The following is a 19,102-nucleotide window of genomic DNA, read 5'->3' as shown; positions in this document are numbered from 1 at the left end:
CTTTTAGTTTTTTAGGGAGACCCTCACCCACCAACCTAGTTGGTGGCATGCTTCATCATCGGGCCCCACCTGAGGCACTGAGTGTGCCTCAGGTGTGCTACGACGCCTGATTACAGCAGAGCAGGTTTTGTTAAGTGAGTGTGCAGTGAAGTGATTTGTGTGGGGTTAAAAGAAGCTGTCCTGGATGTCCCAGTCCATTAATTTATTTAATGGGCCACAGGCAGAATTAAAAACAAGGCTTTTGGGTGTGGTTGGAGAGACTTATGGTCTCCCACGTCTTGTGTGGTCAACTAGTTTCAGCCAGGCCTCGGGGTAAAATCTGGCTTTCTTCAGAACCTATGTGTCAAGGGGTGAAACAAGGGGCTAACATGTAGTGAGCCCCTTATGTGAAGCACTCGCTTCACATAAGGTTTTCCTCTCTGTTTGTACCTGTGGAGAAACACAAAGACACATAATTCATGAGCCACATGATTTAGGCACACAAATGAAGGTAGTGGTACCTGGTGCCTAAATGTGAGCGGTTCAAACCAACACTGCGTGGGCGGAATATGTCGGTAGGTGAGATAAAATTCCGGGTAGTCATATTATGCGGTAATGGTGCTAGTACCTGAGGGCGGAATTTGCGAGATGCAATGGTAATCAAGGCTATGAAAATTAAAATTAGAAAGTGAGGGCTTACTTCCTAAATACAAAGGACAAACATCATGAGTCTCTGGCGGGGATCCGTAATACTCAACCACTCTATAGGGGTACAGAGAACTAGAAATTAGGGTGCTGGTATAGGAAAAATAGGGGCTCTCAGCAAGTGGTAAAGTGTGCACACTCGGGGGAAGCCCGGTGGCGGTACCGTGTTGTGAGACTCTCCCGTTTTCCCACTTACTTGATGTAGTCACCGGATCTGCTGCTGCACCTGTAGTGTCCCGCCTGGAGCTCCGTCGAGAATGAGACTGAGCTACGGTGCTGTTTAAGTAGGCTCTTCGGATCACAGCTGAATCCCGTTGTGGTTGGGGGCGTGGCTTCTCATGTGAGTAGCGTCTGGTAAAGGAAAATGAAAGAACAGACACAGAAGAAACACTCATGCTGTCTGTGTCTACACTCATCAGTACAGTTATGTTGTTATCATAATCTAAGTGTGGTCAAGTGCAAATGACCGGAGTAGGTCAAAACGTTATGCTTCATTTGCGGGGAAAGAAAAGTGAAAAGCGTGTCTGCTGTCGTAGGCGTTGACGCGGTGGACGTGTCAGATACAATCGCAATGTTTATACTGACTGTGTCTACAGTAGTGAAGAGAACATAATCTCAGCGTGCTCAGATTAACAAGAAAATGGATGCAAGCGTCATGTTGCATAGCGGGGAAAGCAGAGTATGAACGCGTCTTCTGTCAAAGGGCACGTGCGCGCAGCAGTTCTGGGTGGCAGACCCAGCAATAATGTATATGCATGTATATTAATGTTGACCCTGGATTATTGAGATCAGCGGTATGTTTGCTAAGGCCAGAACTCAAGTGGCCCCTGGTGGTAGAGCCAATCCCATATGGGTAATGTGAATGCCCCGTGTTAGCTATTTTAGTTTAGATTCATGCTAGTGGTTGAGTATGTAATCTGATTAAGTGTGTGCATTCATGAAGTCTACTAAAATGTTGTAGGTGGGCAGCATATTGCATGAGGTTCTGCAGCAGCTCACAGACCAGTCATGACTTAGTGGGTCATGGCGGGTCGTCTGGTAGTCTTGGCACGATTAGGGTCATTGTATTCTATTGGTGCAGTGCGTAAGGTGTATGTATGTACGCACGGAGCGTGGTCGGCCCACTAGACTGGTGTAGGGGTTTAGGAGGATCAATGTTAGTAAGGTTCATTCAGCGACTTAAGCTGTTCCAAGGTATATTGTCATTCAGCTCTTTGTTGTGGGTTGAAAGACGGTAAATCCAGCGTTGCTCCTTAGTGAGCAGTGTTTTTTCATTGTTGGTCTGGTTAGGTGGTATTTGTTCAATGACTGTCCAGAGCATGTCGTTCGGTGTGTGGCCTACTTGTAAGTAGTGGTCCATGAGCTTGCTGTTAGTCTTTTTACAGCGGATCGTACTTCTATGTTCCACAATTCTGGTTCGTATTTTTCTTGAGGTCATGCCGACGTATCTGAGTTTGCGTGGCACTCGATGATGTATATTAAGTTGGTTGAATTACAGTTGGTGTGTGTCAATTGTTGCCAGATTTTTCCGGGCTCCAGGTTCAGCGTTTTACTGTGTTCCGTTAGGTGGCAGACACTGCAGTCACCGCAGGGGTATAGGCCAACCACACGGGGTAGGCCCCAAGCTGCCTGTAATGTATTCTTGAGCGAAGGTGTCATGGGTTTGGGGCGGGTTGAAACCAGTTGGTCCTTAAGACTGCTCGCTTTTTTGTAGGCAAATAGAGGTGGAGTCCAGTTCCTGGTGCCGGTGTTAAGGATCCTCCAGTTTTTGCGTATTATTTTGGCTACATGATTGGAAATGCCATTGTATGTTGTGACACAGGTCAACGGTGTTGGTGTTTCTGGTCGTATGGCTTCTTCCAAGAGTGCTTCCCGGTTCTGGTTCCAAGTACGTTTTCTGGTGTTCTTTGTTATCTTGTCAGGGTATCCACGTTCCTGGAGTTTTAGTGCCAGATCTGCTGATTGCTGGTGATAGTCGGTAGTGGAGCTGCAGATTTGTCTAATGCGCAAAAATTGCCCAAAGGGGAGATTCTCCCTGAGTGGGCGTGGGTGGAAACTCCCAAACTGCAACAGTGAATACCTGGCAGTGGGTTTGTAGTATGTGGATGTTTTTAGCGTGCCTTCCCCTGCCTCTATGTTTAGTTCCAGAAATGGTAGTTTTTTTGTTACTAGCAGTGCTAGTAAACCGGAGGAAAGGGTCACGCTCATTAAGCCAGTTGAGACAGAAGGTCAAGGAGTCCTGTGGGCCTGTCCATATCATCAGGATGTCATCGATGTAACGACGCCATAACTGTATGTTGTATTTGTATGGGTTGTCAGAAGTGAGGATATGGGTAAGTTCGAAATGATACACGTAAAGGCCTGCCACACTGGCGGCAAAAACGCTGCCCATTGAGGTACCATTCGTTTGTAGGTAGTAGGTACCCTCAAACTCAAAACAGTTTTCTTTGAGGGCCAGTGTGGCACACTGTAAGTCGAATTCTCTGGGGGTTGAATATTCCCAGGGTGATCTGGTCAACATCTCGTCGAGGACTCTCAGGGTGGTATCTTGAGCAAGGCTTGTATAGAGGCTCTCTATGTCTAGGCCCACTACCAATTGTGTGGTGGGATCAAATGTCATGTCCTTGGTTAGCGATAATATATGTTTTATGTCCTTGATGTAGGTTAATGCTTTCTGTACCAGCGGGTTTAAGAAGACTGTAAAAAGACTAACAGCAAGCTCATGGACCACTACTTACAAGTAGGCCACACACCGAACGACATGCTATGGACAGTCAATGAACAAATACCACCTAACCAGACCAACAACGAAAAAACGCTGCTCACTAAAGAGCAACGCTGGATTTACTGTCTTTCAACCCACATCGAAGGGCTGAATGGCAATATACCCTGGGACAGCTTAAGTCGCTGAATAAACTTAATTACATTGATCCTCCTAAACCTCTACACCAGTCTAGTGGGCCAACAACGCACCGTGCATACATACATACACCTCACGCACTGCACCAATAGAATACAATGACCCTAATCGTGCCAAGACTACCAGACGACCCGCCATGTCCCACTAAGTCATGACTGGTCTGTGAGCTGCTGCAGAACCTCATGCAATATGCTGCCCACCTACACCATCTTAGTAGACTTCATGAGTGCCCACACTTAATCAGATTACATACTCAACCACTAGCGTGAATCTAAACTAAAATAGCTAACACGGGGCATTCACATTACCCATATGAGATTGTCTCTACCACCAGGGGCCACTTGAGTTCCGGCCTTAGCAAACACACTGCTGATCTAAATAAATTATAATCCAGGGCCAATGAACAATATACACGCAAACCTAGCATTATGGCTGGGTCTGCCACCCAGAACGGCTGCGCGCACGTGCCCTTTGACAGCAGGCGCGTTCATACTCTGCTTTCCCCGCTATGCAGCATGACGCTTGCATCCATTTTCTTGTTAATCTGAGCACGCTGAGATTATGTTCTCTTCACTACTGTAGACACAGTCAGTATAAACATTGCGATTGTATCTGACACGCCCACCGCGTCAACGCCTACGACAGCAGACGCGCTTTTCACTTTTCTTTCCCCGCAAATGAAGAATTTTAATTTTCTTAGCCTTGATCACCATTGCATCTCGCAAATTCCTCCCTCAGGTACTAGCACCATTATCGCATAATATGACTACCCGGCATTTTATCTCACCTACCGACACATTACTACATGTTAGCCCCTTGTTTCACCTCTTTACACATAGGTCCTGAAGAAAGCCTGTTTTTACCCCGAGGCCTGGCTGAAAGTAGTTGACCACACAGGACGTGGGAGACCATAAGTCTCTCCAACCACACCCAAAAGCATGCCACCAACTAGGTTGGTGGGTGAGGGCCTTCCTAAAAAACAAAAAGATTTTTCCTAAAAAACAATTGTTTTTTTTTAACTACCAGACGCATAACTTTTCCAGGTAGCTAGCTCTTGTTGATTAAATATATATCCCCTGGGGAAACGAACTAGCTACTCTAGTTCCTCACTCTCTTGTTGATTACAAGCACACCTGGTGTATAACATGGTATTAGAGCAGCTTGAACCTTAATTTAGTTGACGTTCCTTTCACCACTTCGTGAATACCATCCCGTTTAATTATGTGGTGTGCTATTGAATGTGTGGCAAGATGTGGAATTGTGTGCTGTAGATTGGCTGTATGTGGTGTTTTGTGTAATTGTGTTGTTGAGTTGTATTATAGTTTGGTGTTGAATTAGGTGGTGTACATTGGAAATGCGTTGTGTTGATTGGCGTTGTAAGTGCATATGTTTTTTACCGATGTGTTATGGAGTGTAGTGGATGTATGTGGTGTGTAGAGGAATTGTGTTGTTTTGGAATTGTTAGTTGAGGAATTGTGTGGCATGGAATTGAGTGGAGGGGATTTGTGTAGTGGTATGTGGTATGGTGTGCAGTGGAATTATGTGGATTGTAATTATGGTGTATTCAAGTGTATTGGAGTTATGTTTAGGGGATTGTGTTTTATGGGGTATAATTATGTGGAATGTTAATTTGTGTTCTAGCGACCACTGTGCATCTTATTATACAGGACATCACAGAGCACAGACAGTATTGAGCATCACACTACACAAATCATACGGAGCACCACAAATCATGCACTGTGTTATTCATCACAAGCAGTGTAGGCATCGAACAGAACAAGCAACACTTCTCATCACACAGCACAAACAGCACTCTGCATCCCGCAGTACAAACAGCATAGCCAATCCCATAATGCAGTTAATCACAGAGTACACACTACACTGAGCACCCTACAACAAACTGCACTCTGTATCACACTCACTACTAATGTTGTGTATCAAATAGCACACGTAAAGCACTATCCATCACACTCAGCTCTATCCAGCAGACACCACAGCTACCACTGCACAGCACAAACGGTAAACATTTCATTGTATTTTGCATCATATATTTAAAAAAAACACTGTTCACTGAATCGCACCGTGTATCACACAATAAAAGCAAACTGCATCACACTGCAGAGTCTGCCCTGTATATAAAACAACACCAATACCACCGTTCATCAAAACATGCAAAGATCAGTGCTCATCACAAAGCACTAACGGTGTCTACATCACAATTACTAACAAAGTCTCTACTCACAGCACAACCAGCACAGTGCAGCACACAGCACAAAAGGAACCAAACAAAACCTTCTGGGAGCTGTTATCTAGGAAACGGAAGTGCATTCGGGAGCAGTGACACTAAGGGTTGGGTCACTACACCAGAGTCAAGGCGTGGCTAGAGAGCACAATACTCCAGATTTAGCATTTGGTTGGCCTTTCACAGAGCAGAAACTGCCTATAAAAAATATTCCATTACCCCACAGAGGCTGAAGCCTCAACATATTCAACTGCATCAAGCTGAGGACCTAGCATTCCACCGGGACGGCAAGGCTGGAGGCACTCAAACCACCCCAATAGGACCATAGTCTTCCGCAGTCTCCCTCTGACAAAAATCAAGGGGACTACATAATTAGGCAAAGAAGGTGAAACAAATCACTCAACAAGAATCATCACCCCCATATCACAGTAATAACATTTAGAAGTCCAAGGAACAAACTCCAACCCAGTCAACATTAGGCCAGTCTTAAAGGAGCTGAGAAGAAAGAGGTATACTAATGCACATGTAAATTAAGATACCAGGAACAACAGGACCATGGCTTTCAGTACACACTTTATCCCAAATCAGTACTGTTGCTCAGATATTCACAAACCCCCCTGTGGGCCCTGAATGATTCACGTGTATTCAACACTCAGTTGGAATTCTCCAACGTTTCATCAGTGCAGGCCAGGGTCTTCCCAGTTCGTCGAACCCCACTGCGAGCTTCCGAATCCGCAGAGTGCCTGCATAAACGTGCCGATCGGTGGCTAGCACCACTGCTCCCAGTCCTGTGGTTCGAAGGAGGCTTCCGATGCACACCACTGAAAGCCAGCCATTAACCACTTCAGGTGTAACAAAGAGGAAGACCTTGCCCTCATATTCCAGTCTCAATTCCGCAGGAAACATTAGGCTGTAAGGTAGATCATGCTCCCTCAGGTTCTTTTTAGTGGGCAAAATGTCTGTATGGAGTCCCTGTACTTTACGGGTGTAATCACGGAAGAGCATCATGTTCCTGCCTTCAAACTGAGCTGTCCCATGGACACGGACGTGTTGCAAAAGTGCCTCTCGGTCTCTAAAGTTAAACAGATGACCAATAATAGTAAGTGGCGGTACCCCAGGTCTAAGCACAGGTCAAATGCATGGTGGGCATGCTCAGTAGTAGAGAACTTAGAGATTCTCCGTGGTTTCAAACAAGTTGTGATCCATTCCTACAAGAACAACTCCACTGACTGGCCCTCAGTTCTTTCGGGGAAGCCCACAAAACGGAGATTGTTGCTTCTAGATTGCTCCTCTGCATCCTCAATCCTGGCCTCCAGTGACGTTGAGACAGAGCTGAGCATGGACACAGTCTTTTTTAGAGCTGCTAACTCCTGCTGGAGCTCGATTACATGCTCTTTAGTCACAGAAACTCTTTGCGAGATGTTACAGAAGTTTGCATGGAGCAGGCCCACCTCTACAGCCACTTTATTGGTTTTCACCAACATAGCCTCACATTAGCCCTTTATTTCTACCAATAGATCAGGCATTGTAGGGGCCTCCAGCACCACAGAGGGGCCCTGCTTATCATATTCCCCCACAGTACTCTCAGGCGGCAATGGGAGGGCATAATGGTCTATTTTATTAGCTTCCACAGCCTTTACTCACTTGTCCTTTGCCATTTTGGTCGTACAACAGTGGCATAATAAGCACTCATCACAGGCTGAGAACCACTCCTAAGACCAAATCACACAGGTTAGTCACAAGTGACCTCTAGGCAGGGCCTGCAGATCAGGTTCTGATACTCAAGTACAGAGAGTGCAGGGCCTTTCTCTCCCCCAGACATTCACATCCGTGGGTGCCTTTCCCACAGTTAACTATGAGGAGACAGATAATTCCCACCAAAAAAGTAGAAGGCCAAATTCTTCCGAACTAGTTACTCCAGCCGAGGCCTACTCCTAAATATAGACACCCCCAGGGCAACCAGGCATCACTAATCGCCGCACAGACTTGAAGAGGTCAATAGTCATCCTCGTGGGTTCCCACTCCCACAGTATCACCAACTCACAACTGGAGCAGCAAAAAGCAATATTGTAAGGGCCGAATCACTGGGTCCACCTCAGCGGGATCTAACAAAGCGATGAGCGTGACATTGCAGGATCCGATCCCCCGCCTGAACTCCCCCCATGCAATGCTCCTCGGGGCTCAGCAGCTCGCATCTTCTTTTTTCATTGTCAATTGGGGCCCTCAGAAGCCCAGTCACTGCTGTTGCACGGGCATTCACTGCCCCCATAGCGTGGTCCCGATCCCAGTGTGCACTGAAAGCACCGAAGGGGCCAGTCCTTACCTCTACGGCTGTCCCATAGCCGTCATGGGCCCCCCATCGGCAATCGGCCAGGGGGTCACTCATCCAAGGGCAAGAGAGGAGAGCCAACTCAAGCCCCAGCTCTTTGCTTACCTCAATCTAACATGTGATGCAAAGTCCGGCGTCGGGGCAATGCACAAGTTCCAAGGAGCAGTGAGTCTGCATTGTGGAGTCAGGCATTGTTGTCGAGGATGCTGTTGCTGAGAAAAATAATGGCCTGCGCTGACGATGCCTCTTGCAACTGCAGTTCTGATGGGGTGATGGGCTGCGATACGGTCTGGGTCTTTGCGATGTGTGTGATCCATGCCTCAGTAGTGATGTATCATTTTGCTCAGGGTTGCACCGCACCGCAGAGGAGATGCGTTAGTTCTGCAGGGTCCACAGAGGCAGGCAGAGCACCTTCCAAGGGTCCAGGGCAGAAGTAGCATCACTTCACAGGATAGACTCACAAATGGCAGAGTCCTGGTGTTGGGGTTGAAGTTGTTGAACTCTTCTGTCTCTGAGGCTCAAGTCAGGAGGCCAGCCAACTAGCCCTTTGAGTCACTCTGGGTCCGGGGTTCAGCAGATGCAGGCCCAGTCCTTCTGGCCTAGGCAGCAGGGCAGCAGGCAGCAGGTTAGCACAGCAGGGCAGCAGTCATTCAGAGCTGCAGTCTAACATAGTGGCAGTCCTTTCCTGCAGCTCAGCAATCCCACTACCTGACAGAGTATCCACAGGTCCAGAAGTGTACTGAAGAGTTGGTGTCTAAGGTCCATTATTTATACCCAGGTGTGCCTTTGAACTGGGGAGAAGCTTCTAGAAGCATGCCTTTGAAGTGCACAGGTGTCCTGCCTTCCTTGCCCTGGCTCCAGACTAACTACAGGGGTATGCAGCCCTTTGTGTGGAGGCCGGACACAGCCTATATAAATATAAGTGGGACTGTGCCTAGCTCATCCCTCACATCCTGCCAGTGATGGCCCATCCAGGCACCCCCAAGCTCTCAATTGTATGGGGTGGCTAGGAGGAATACATAAATCCCAACTGTCAACTACACCCAGTCATGTGACCCAGAGACAGCCTGCAGGTTCTAAATGTCTAAGGCAATTTAAAACCCAACTTCACCATAAGTCATGATTTTTCAGTAGAATTCAAAAGACACCAAACATGAGCTGTTCCCATTTGGAAATTACAGCTTATTAAATGTAATGAGGTAAATCCAATGTTATCCTATAGGAGAAGTAGGCATAGGTAGGAGTTGTGGAACAACAAATTGCAAACATTTTTACTACCAGGGCAAGTAAAACAAAAAAGTATATATCCACATTTTAAGTACATTGCACCTTGCCCTCTGTTCTGTCCATGGCCTACACTAGGGGTGACTTACATGTATTAAAAAAGGATGGTTTGGGCCTGGAAAAGGATTTTTTTTGCAAGGCTGACATGGAAGTTTAAAACTGCACACATGGGCTTCAATGGCAAGCCTGAGACATGTTTAAAGTGCTACTTAAGTGGGTGGCACACTTAGTGCTGAAGGCCCACTAACAGCTTTTAATTTAGAGGGCTTGAGCACAGGTAGGGCTACTTTAATAGGAACTTAAATGTGCCAATTAGGCATAAGCCACACTCCATAAACATAAAATATAAAATTAAACATAAAATATATCAAGGATACACTTTAAAGTTTCAGACTGACCCACATCCCTCATCTCAAATACAACAAACTCTGCCCACACACCAAGTACATCCCAATGAAGCTGGGTTAAGGGTCAGTTCCTCAGCAAATATTTCACTACTACAACTTACTTCCATTCCTAACTCACTATCTCCACCAAACACATCAACATCACTTGTACATCAAAGCCTACAGAGATCAACTGGGGAGTCATCCAGCGCTCCTCCCTGATCCCCACCCTCTTCAACATCTCAAGGCTTCACTCACATCCATCATCAGAAACCATAGGCTCAATATCATCTCCTATGCCAACGACACACTGCTGATCCTCTCCCTCACCGACAAACCTACAGCCGCTTAACTTCCACGATAGGATGAAGTCAGTAGCCACCTGTATGAAGGAGAGCTGCCTAAAACTCACCTCCGGCAAAACCAAAGTCCTCATCGTGGGTACCACTCACTCTGCTTCCGACAGCTCCTGGTGGCCAGCATCACTCAGAACTCCCTCCAAACCCATTGACCACGCAAGCAACCTGGGCATCAGCCTCGATTCCTCTCTCTCTATGAACTGCCAAATTAACACTGTATCATCCTCCTGCTTCCACATGCTCTGCCTACTCTGAAAGAACTTCCAATGGATCCTCACCAAGTCCAGGAGAACTGTCACCCAAGGGCTCCTCAGAAGCAAGGTTGACTACGGCAATGCACTCTATGGCGGCACGACCCAAAAGCTCCAAAAGAAATTGCAGCTAATCCGGAACACCTCCACCAGACATATCATGGACATCCCCCACCGAAACCACATCTCCGGTCACCTGGGAGACCTCCACTGGCTCCCAATCAACAAAATAATCCTCTATAAGCTCCTCATGCTTATAAAACCCTGCACAACACCAGATGAATACCTCAACCACTGCCTCTCCTTCTATACACCGACTAGAAACAACTGCTCCGCTCATCTGACCCTGGTCACAATTTCACGGATCCAAAGACATCGGCTGGAGGAAGATCCTTCTCCTACCTCGCTGCAAAGACCTGGAACTCCCTACATCTTCATCCCAGGCAATCACTGTCACTGCCTCAATTCAGGAAGGACCTCAAGACTTGGCTGTTCGACTGAACTGAGAACCCTCCCACCCCCAGCGCCTTGAGACCCTTTCGGGTGAGTAGTCATGCTCTATAAGAACACTGATTGATACATACAAACAAAGAGCAACATGCTGAATTGCTTTGCACCATGAATTCTGGTAAACCAGTTATTTGGTTTCTATGCTACCAAAATCCTTCCACATTTAGCATCATAGGCTATCCAGAAATCCACAATCTCTTCTATCCCCACCTGACACATGGCTTACATGATTACCTCTTACAATTAGCAGCTTTTCTTCAGTGATCTCCTACTCTGTTTCATCTCCTTCATACATATTTGGCTCTACCATTCACCCATTTACTTCCAAAATCTCCTTTACCTTTTACTAATATATGTATTGATTTCCTACTCTGTTTGATCTCCTACATACATTTTTGGCCTCTACCCATCACCCATTTATTTCCCAAATCTCCTTTACCTATTACTAATATATTTATTGATTTCCTACTCTGTTTGATCTTATCCATACATAATTGGCCTCTACCCTTCGCCCATTTACTTGGCAGTTTTCTTCAATATCATCAAAACATGTATTCTCTCAGGTTTTCCTTCTGAGACATGTGCCCTGCAGGTCATCAAGATCACTGCTGTCTGTAGTAGAACAAGTAAGGCTCCAATATCATATTCAAGTACTCCCTCCTCAGGGCCTTTTACCATGCTGCTTGAAGGCAGTTGTAATAATTCATCTTCTTGAAAACTCCACAGTAGTTATATCACCTCCTCTCGAATCCACCATGTCTTCCTCCAAACCTTCTCCTCCAAAACTACACTGATACGTATTTTCAGCTGACTAAAAAACTACCTCTGAAGCTATATCCTGCTTGACCCCATCAAATAAAGATTCCATCAGCAACAGTTCACTCAACCCACTCTAACCATAAGGCCTAGATTTCATCAATATAGTCCATCGTAACTGCCTTTCCACATCCCTCATCTTCCTATATGCATCAGCATCCCTCAACACAAAGGACCACCCAACACTACCTGACTCCCTTTTTTACATAACATTGCTGACTTACTGCTAGATAAATTGATTTCCCTCCAACTTCAGGTCCCACTGGCCTCAGCCAATTGTTAACTTCTCTTTCCGTTCTCTGAAAACTCACCTGGCAGAACCTTCTCCTTCTTTGGATTTTTATATGACCTGTTTGTCGATCACATATGTAACTTCATATCCTTTACTTCTTCAAGCTCTGCTTCAAAACTACATGGTGCTATGCAAATGTGAAATCATGAATATCCCTTCATCTTCTACACCCTCGGCCCTGTTCTATGCCATACTATGATGTTCTCTCATGGCTTCTTTAGTCAGGAACCTTGGTATTAACTTCAACAACAATATGACAATTACAGCCTTTCTCAAATGCACCCAATCTGTCACATTACTAAGTTCCGAAGGGCATCTATTCCAAAATGTTTTGTACTGCTGGAAGAGCATAGATCTCGTACTGGTAAACATCACATAATCATCAAGCATCTTTTTCACAGGACAATTCTACTACTTTTTGATGTAATGATCATTTGGAAATCATTTAGACATATCTAAATACTTAGGAAAGGATTTCTTCTTGTAATTCTTGATAGTTTAAGTATATATTTCAAAGGGGAAAAATTCACGTTTGGTTAGCGTTGCCAAATATATATAGTTATACACACACACCACCCAGAGGGGGTTGCGTCTGGTTAGGTATAGTGAATTTCGTTTTGCTAATAACTTTGCCCCTGCTTTGACGAATCTCCATGAAATTTCCAAAAAGATGCTACTTTTTGACCTTTTTGACTAATTTGTGAATGGAAAGTTTCAGGGTGATCTGTCAAGTAGGAACCCAGAAAATAGGCTGTCCCAAAACATGAAATTCCTATGCATTTTCCATAGACTTTTTTAAGAAGCACTACCGGAAAAACTGCTGAACAGAATTACACCAAATTTGCTAGAAGCTAGATCTTGGTACCCAGAAGTGCTTTCTGTGATTTTGTTTGAATCTGTTCAGTGGTTTTTAAGATATTAATGTGTAAAAACATTTCTATATCTGAACAGTTGGTTTCAAAGGACTCTCACGAGAGTCCCATGAACCCAATTTAAAAAAAATTAACATTCCTATTCGCCCAGGGACCTATTTTTCTCATGGGCCACTTCGCTCCAGGGGGTGTCAGATTCCTGTGGGAGCGAGCACTCAGATTGGCTGCCGGCAACATGAGAAAAATTTTGCTGGCAGCCACTATAGGATTTTGGGGACTTTATCCCTTGTCCTGAAGTTTAGAAAAAAGCAAGATACAAGGGGACAGAGTAGGGATACCGTGCTCCCCAAACCAACATTTTGAAAAAAATCTGCATTTATTTCCACAATACTGTGGGATTTCTGTAGGATTGTGAAAAAACCCAAAATAGCAGCCCATGACCACACTGATTAATTAAGGGGACGGGGCACACAACCCCATTCCTGAGCCATTTTCAGCCCCAGGGAACTCATCCCCAGGGCCCAAATTAATTAATATGGGGAGGGGGCACGTCACTCCCCCTTCCTGAGCTGTATTCAGCCCCATGGGACCGCTTCCCCAGAGCACAATTTATTTATTATAGGGAGGGGGGTGCTTGCCCCCCCCCTCTGAGATGTCTTTGGACCCAGGCACGCCATACGCGGGCCCAAAGTAAAGATTAAATAGAGGAGTGCTACGCGGGCTACCGTTCCCGAGCATTTAAAGGGCCCTGGCCATGACATGACTTTTAGAAAAGTGAGGGGGCTGCGCACCCCCCTTCCCTGGGCCTTTAATGGCCCCGGGGACACCATCCCCAGGGGCCAGCTCACGTGCACCAGTGCGGGGAGGGAATGTTGTGTTTGCTGCCAATGGCAGGAGCTTTATGAAAAATGCTCCCTAAGGCTTCCCTGCCCACACTTATCCTGGCAGGGAAACAAAACAAGATATTACTCCCACCTGGAGGGAGCAGCACAAATAGCGTCTCTCTGCGGGCGAGAGAAATGTCAGCTTTTACATCATGTGGGGATCCGGCTGGAGCTGTACGGGCCCTTGGGCTCCCACCATAGCCCACAATAATTTGATTGTGGGTATCCTCCTTTATTAAGCCATAATAGGCTTGGGGAGGGTGCCACATGCCCCCCCTTTAAAATATTAACGGCCCTGGGGGATGGGTTCCCCAGGGTCTAATGACACTCAGTGAGGGGGCCACATGGACAACCACCGCTCTAACATAAAAGTATTCCTGGGTGATGGGGTCCCCAAGGCCTAATGAAGCTCAAGGGCACCCTGACCCCCTCCACTTTAAAAAAAAAAATGGCTATAGGGGATGGGGTCCCCAGGACCTAATATAGCTTGAGGAGGGCGGCCACCCAACCCTCGTCCCCCTTTAATTAAAATTTTGACCCCAGGTGATAGGTTCTCTGGTACCTAATTAGGCTCAGGGAGGAAGGACGCATGTTCCCTTCCTTTTGTTAATTACTCTGCTCTGGGATATGGGGTCCCTGGAGCCTGATAAGGCTTGGGGGAGGGGGTCATGCAGCCCCCATCCCTTTATAATGTAATGCAGCCACGGGGGATGGGGTACCCAGGGCGTAATAAAGTTTGGGGAAGAGGGACATATGGCCTCTCTCCCCTTTTAAAAAATGAACAGCCACTGAGGAATAGGGGTCAAGAGGCCTTAGAGGGATTCGGGAGGGGGGAATTCGTGACCCGCCTCCTCTTTAAAATAAATGAATGACCCCAGGGGATGGGTCCCTTGGGCCTAAGAAGGCTCAGGGAGGGAGGCTGTGTGGACCTCTCTCCTATTTTTTTGTATTTGGCCCCCTGGGATGCGGTCTCTAGGGCCTATTAAGGCAGAGTGAGGTGGGCTGCACGTTCTCCTCCTGTATGTAATTATAGTTGGCCCCAGGGAATAAGGTCCCCAGGGCATTTTAGGGGTAGGGGAGGGAGACCTTATTGCTTCCCTCCCATTTTTATTGGAACTGGCCCCGGGGGTCCAGTAATATGGTTCCAGGGGCCAAATAAAACTTGATATGTACCTCATAGGAGTACATTCCAGGGTGCAATTTATCTAGCTGTTTATTGTATGTCTCCACTCTTGTATGTCTATTTTCTGTCTAGCATGTATTAGGTTTGAATCCGCTACTTTATCTTCCTTAATGTTTCTAATAGAACTGTAGGTAGAGTCAATACTTTAATTATTTAGTCAGGCACTCTGCAACCATGGAGAGGTTTGATGTCATTATCTTAAGTAGGGGTGGGCGGAATTTGCGTAATCGCGTTACGCAAATCTCCGCGAGACGGTAAAAAATCTCCGCGAACATGCAGAAATTCCGCGAACACACGGAATTGCTTGTTCGCGATGCTTTTGCTGTTTGCGTGCTCGGGGAGAAATATCTCGCGAACACGCATTTTGAGAACGCAAACAAGAAAAAATTTCGCAAAGTCGCAGAAAGCAGAATTTTGGGTAATTTCGCGTTCTCCGCGGAACGCGAAATTACCGAAATTCCGCAAATTCCGCGAGCGGAACGGAATTTGCCGCCCAGGCCTAATCTTAAGTATGTGCCGAAATAAGTACTAAGCAAGATCCTGATTTGTCTTTGGATTTTGCATAATCAGATACTCATAATCTTGTAGTCTGCTATCACACATTTTTGGGGATTTCCTAATATTCTTGATGTGATTTTACTATTGCCTAACATTTCCACAAATAAGTAACAGTTTTCTTACGCCCATAGAACAAAGAAGCTCTCCTATTGTAGTTGTGAATAAGCTTGCTCCACTTGTTTCAAGATCCTGCTAGCATAGCACCCACTTTTTCTAGGTGATTAGGCATTATCGCAGTCCTGGGCAAAAATATACCCAAATCCGATAAGTTCTCAAAACTCCTCCCATATTAGTGAGCTCCACCAAACATATAGTTAGCATTGTACTGTTTATAATGTACAATGTGCAGTATCTTCTTGTAACAAAAAAATCATATTGAGCCGAAATCAAGTGAGACAGAAGTGTTAACTAGCACTGGACCAGATTGGTTACGCTTTTCAAAGAGCTAGTGTTGACATATGTTTAGTTTCAATTTGTAAAACTTACATTTGTCAGCATTCCAAATGAACTTGTGAGCTCTGTTGTAAGTGTCATCACTTATTGTGAGAAACTTGCCACTTGCCATCACTGTTGCAAAGAGCTTTATAATCGGACTTCTCAATAATTTAATGACTTCTTGAAACTTGTCAGCTGCTAAAGGAACCCCTAATCTCAAATACTTGTAGTGCAACATGCACATGTAAGTGTTGAAAGTGGCATATCAGTGGTTAACGTTGCTGAAAACATTTGGAGAACATACAGGCACCATGTAGTATATAAGCATGTCATGCATATCTGCCTTTGGATACCATTTCTTTTTCTTCATGGATCTGTTAAACTAGTTCATGTTTACACTTATTCTCACAGTGCCGGTGTATTATTTATTTACATGCAATACTGACAGTGAGACACATGGTATTAGTGTACTTGAATATTTGATGACATCTGGAGCCTGTAGGTCATTAATGCATATTCCACAGTATTCTCCAGGTATAGGCACTTAGACTCCATTACATTTGCAGATGTGCTACAACACATAAACACAAACATAACTTGCTTTGCTGAAATAAGTGTGAGCATGATGGATGACTAACTCATCAGAGCAGAGTTTAATCTAAATGTTCTTTATTTTTCAGAGACCTGTGAAAGGCCCTGACAACTTTTTCTTTTGAAATTGGTTAGTAATAATGATATCTCAGCTCATCTGTTGATCAAAAGACAGGCTACTGGCATCTAAACTTGTGATATATTCAGGAACTCAGTCATTTCAATGTGTTTATATTTAATACCAGACCTAAAACCACGTTAACTATGTTGGCTAGATTGCTATTCGCTTGGCACGCTCCCGTAGCTGGGGCCCTTGGCATCCTCTAGCACCTGTTGGCTTTTATTCTCTGATAACTTCATATATCTCACCATCTGTGGTTGCTGTCCATAATATATTTGGCCTGAGCCATCTAAGTAAAAGGGTAGACATTTCTTCAGTGACTTTTTGGCATCAAGTTGATCAGTGTGAACTTGTAGCTGATGTCTATCAACCCCAGAGTGCCACCATGCCCAAACACAGAAGAAAAAAAGATGGAACTTCTTTCTCCAACATTTCCATCACTGTTCCATGAATACAGCATGCTTATATTTCGGAGGGAAAGAATATTTCTCTTTATTGATTAGGACCTTTGCTGCAGTTCCTGTGGACACGTCTAAAGCTTTTAATGTCTGTCATTGGTTCACCTTGCAGATTTTACCTGACCATACTACTTTATGTGATCATTCAATGGTCTTTTGTATGGATTAATTATTGGACTTCACATGAAAATAGCACGAACTAGTCACCATTTGGAATACTGTTTTATGTATAAAGCACACTCAAAAAAACGTTGTTTTTTGCACCTTACTCATCTATGGCACAAATATATTCTTCTGTACTAAGTTACTAATTTTATTCACTTCTTTGCAGTGATAGATACAAATAGGTCAAACATATTGATCAATACTTCTATTCCACAGTTTTACGAAAACATATTATTTCAATTCTACACAATGTACATGGTAGTCCTGCAAGTATCTCCACCAGTTTGTTAAAAAAATACTGTTACTACTTTATAGTCCTATATTTTAAAGAAAGGAAAAAGTACATTGTACTGATTTTAGAGAGTCATAATTGTGTCCAATGTAGGGTTGCACTATCTTTTTAAAATCATTACCAGACCATCTAGTGTGCTTCTCCCTCGCCTCATTTCTATGGGCTTGTAGAAAAAGGCGGAAGACATTGGGATTATAAAACTTTTTTGGTAAATTTATTTAACTATTTATATTCTGCATTTTAACTTATATTTGATATGGCAGATGTTAGTACTTATATACTGAAAGTTTGTAAGATTTTTAACCTTCGCCATCCTAATGACCCCCTAAGACTGCCTATGGATATTGTTCGAAAATGCAATAAAAGTTTGGTTAAACTTGAAACTCCAAATGTATGCTTTCAGAATAACTTGGTGACAGAAAATAAGCAAGGGGATCCATAGCATCGACCTCCAAGCGTTGGTCTTTCACAAACAGATTAAGAGAATGCAATACATGTAGGGCACACTGCAACTAGAGAGGTATGTGCCAATTTTGACCCCACCAGTAGTCTGCTGAATTCTTCTTGTCTTAAAATATAAACTATTCTTGCCAACTCATTTAAGCATGCTAGAACAGGGTGAGTTGATTTCGGTGGGGTGGGGTGGAAGCGGGTCCTGCCATCTCTTAGGTGGGGCCACCAAGGGCTCATAGAGTCTCTGGGGTTTGCCCCAGCCTCTTAAACATTTCCAAGAGTAGTTTTCTTCAACATATCATATTAGACGGCATAATTACTAACTTATATACCTTCTCCAAAGGCTCATTCACCCTATTATTCATCTAAGCTCCAGGATTCCCCTGTTGCAGGGATGCATTGTACATCATGGAAGGTAATACTTTAGATCAACAAGGTCCTTCCGGTTTGTAAGGTCCTTTAGCATTGTCCTTGCCTTGGCATGGAAAACACCTGTTGTTTATTCACTGACAATCACTGACAAACCCAGGTCTTAATGAGGGTTATTAATGGCCGGCTGTTAAGTGCCAACTCCGTGGGAACATCACCTATTCACAGATTTATCACTGTGGCATTTTTACACATGCTCCTATTAGGCACAGTGCACAGGTAATCGTCATCACGGTAATACAACAGTGGATCAGTATATCAGATAAGATGATGAGTGACTATATTGGTTGATCCCAAAGTTCTCACACGTTGCCCTACATCCTTTTTTACCTTTCATATGTACTCATCAGTGGCTCCTAGGTTAAGAGGGCGGAGCAGTGACCACTGCTCTCCCAGCAGTGCAAACATGAAAAATGAAATGATAATAAAGCAATGCTTTATCATTTTATTTTTCATCCCGAAAAGCAAAGTCTATGGCGGTGTGGAGCCATCTTGACGGACAGCAGCAGGAAGGAGAAGTGGTGAGCACTGTAAGTGCGCATGTGAGTTTGGCCAGCTGTCTTAGGACAGCCAAACCAACATGCGCAC

Source organism: Triturus cristatus, chromosome 2_1, assembly GCF_964204655.1.
Source record: "Triturus cristatus chromosome 2_1, aTriCri1.1, whole genome shotgun sequence".
Taxonomy (NCBI): domain Eukaryota; kingdom Metazoa; phylum Chordata; class Amphibia; order Caudata; family Salamandridae; genus Triturus; species Triturus cristatus.
The sequence above is the reverse complement of the archived record's forward strand: the minus strand, read 5'-3'. Positions refer to the sequence as shown.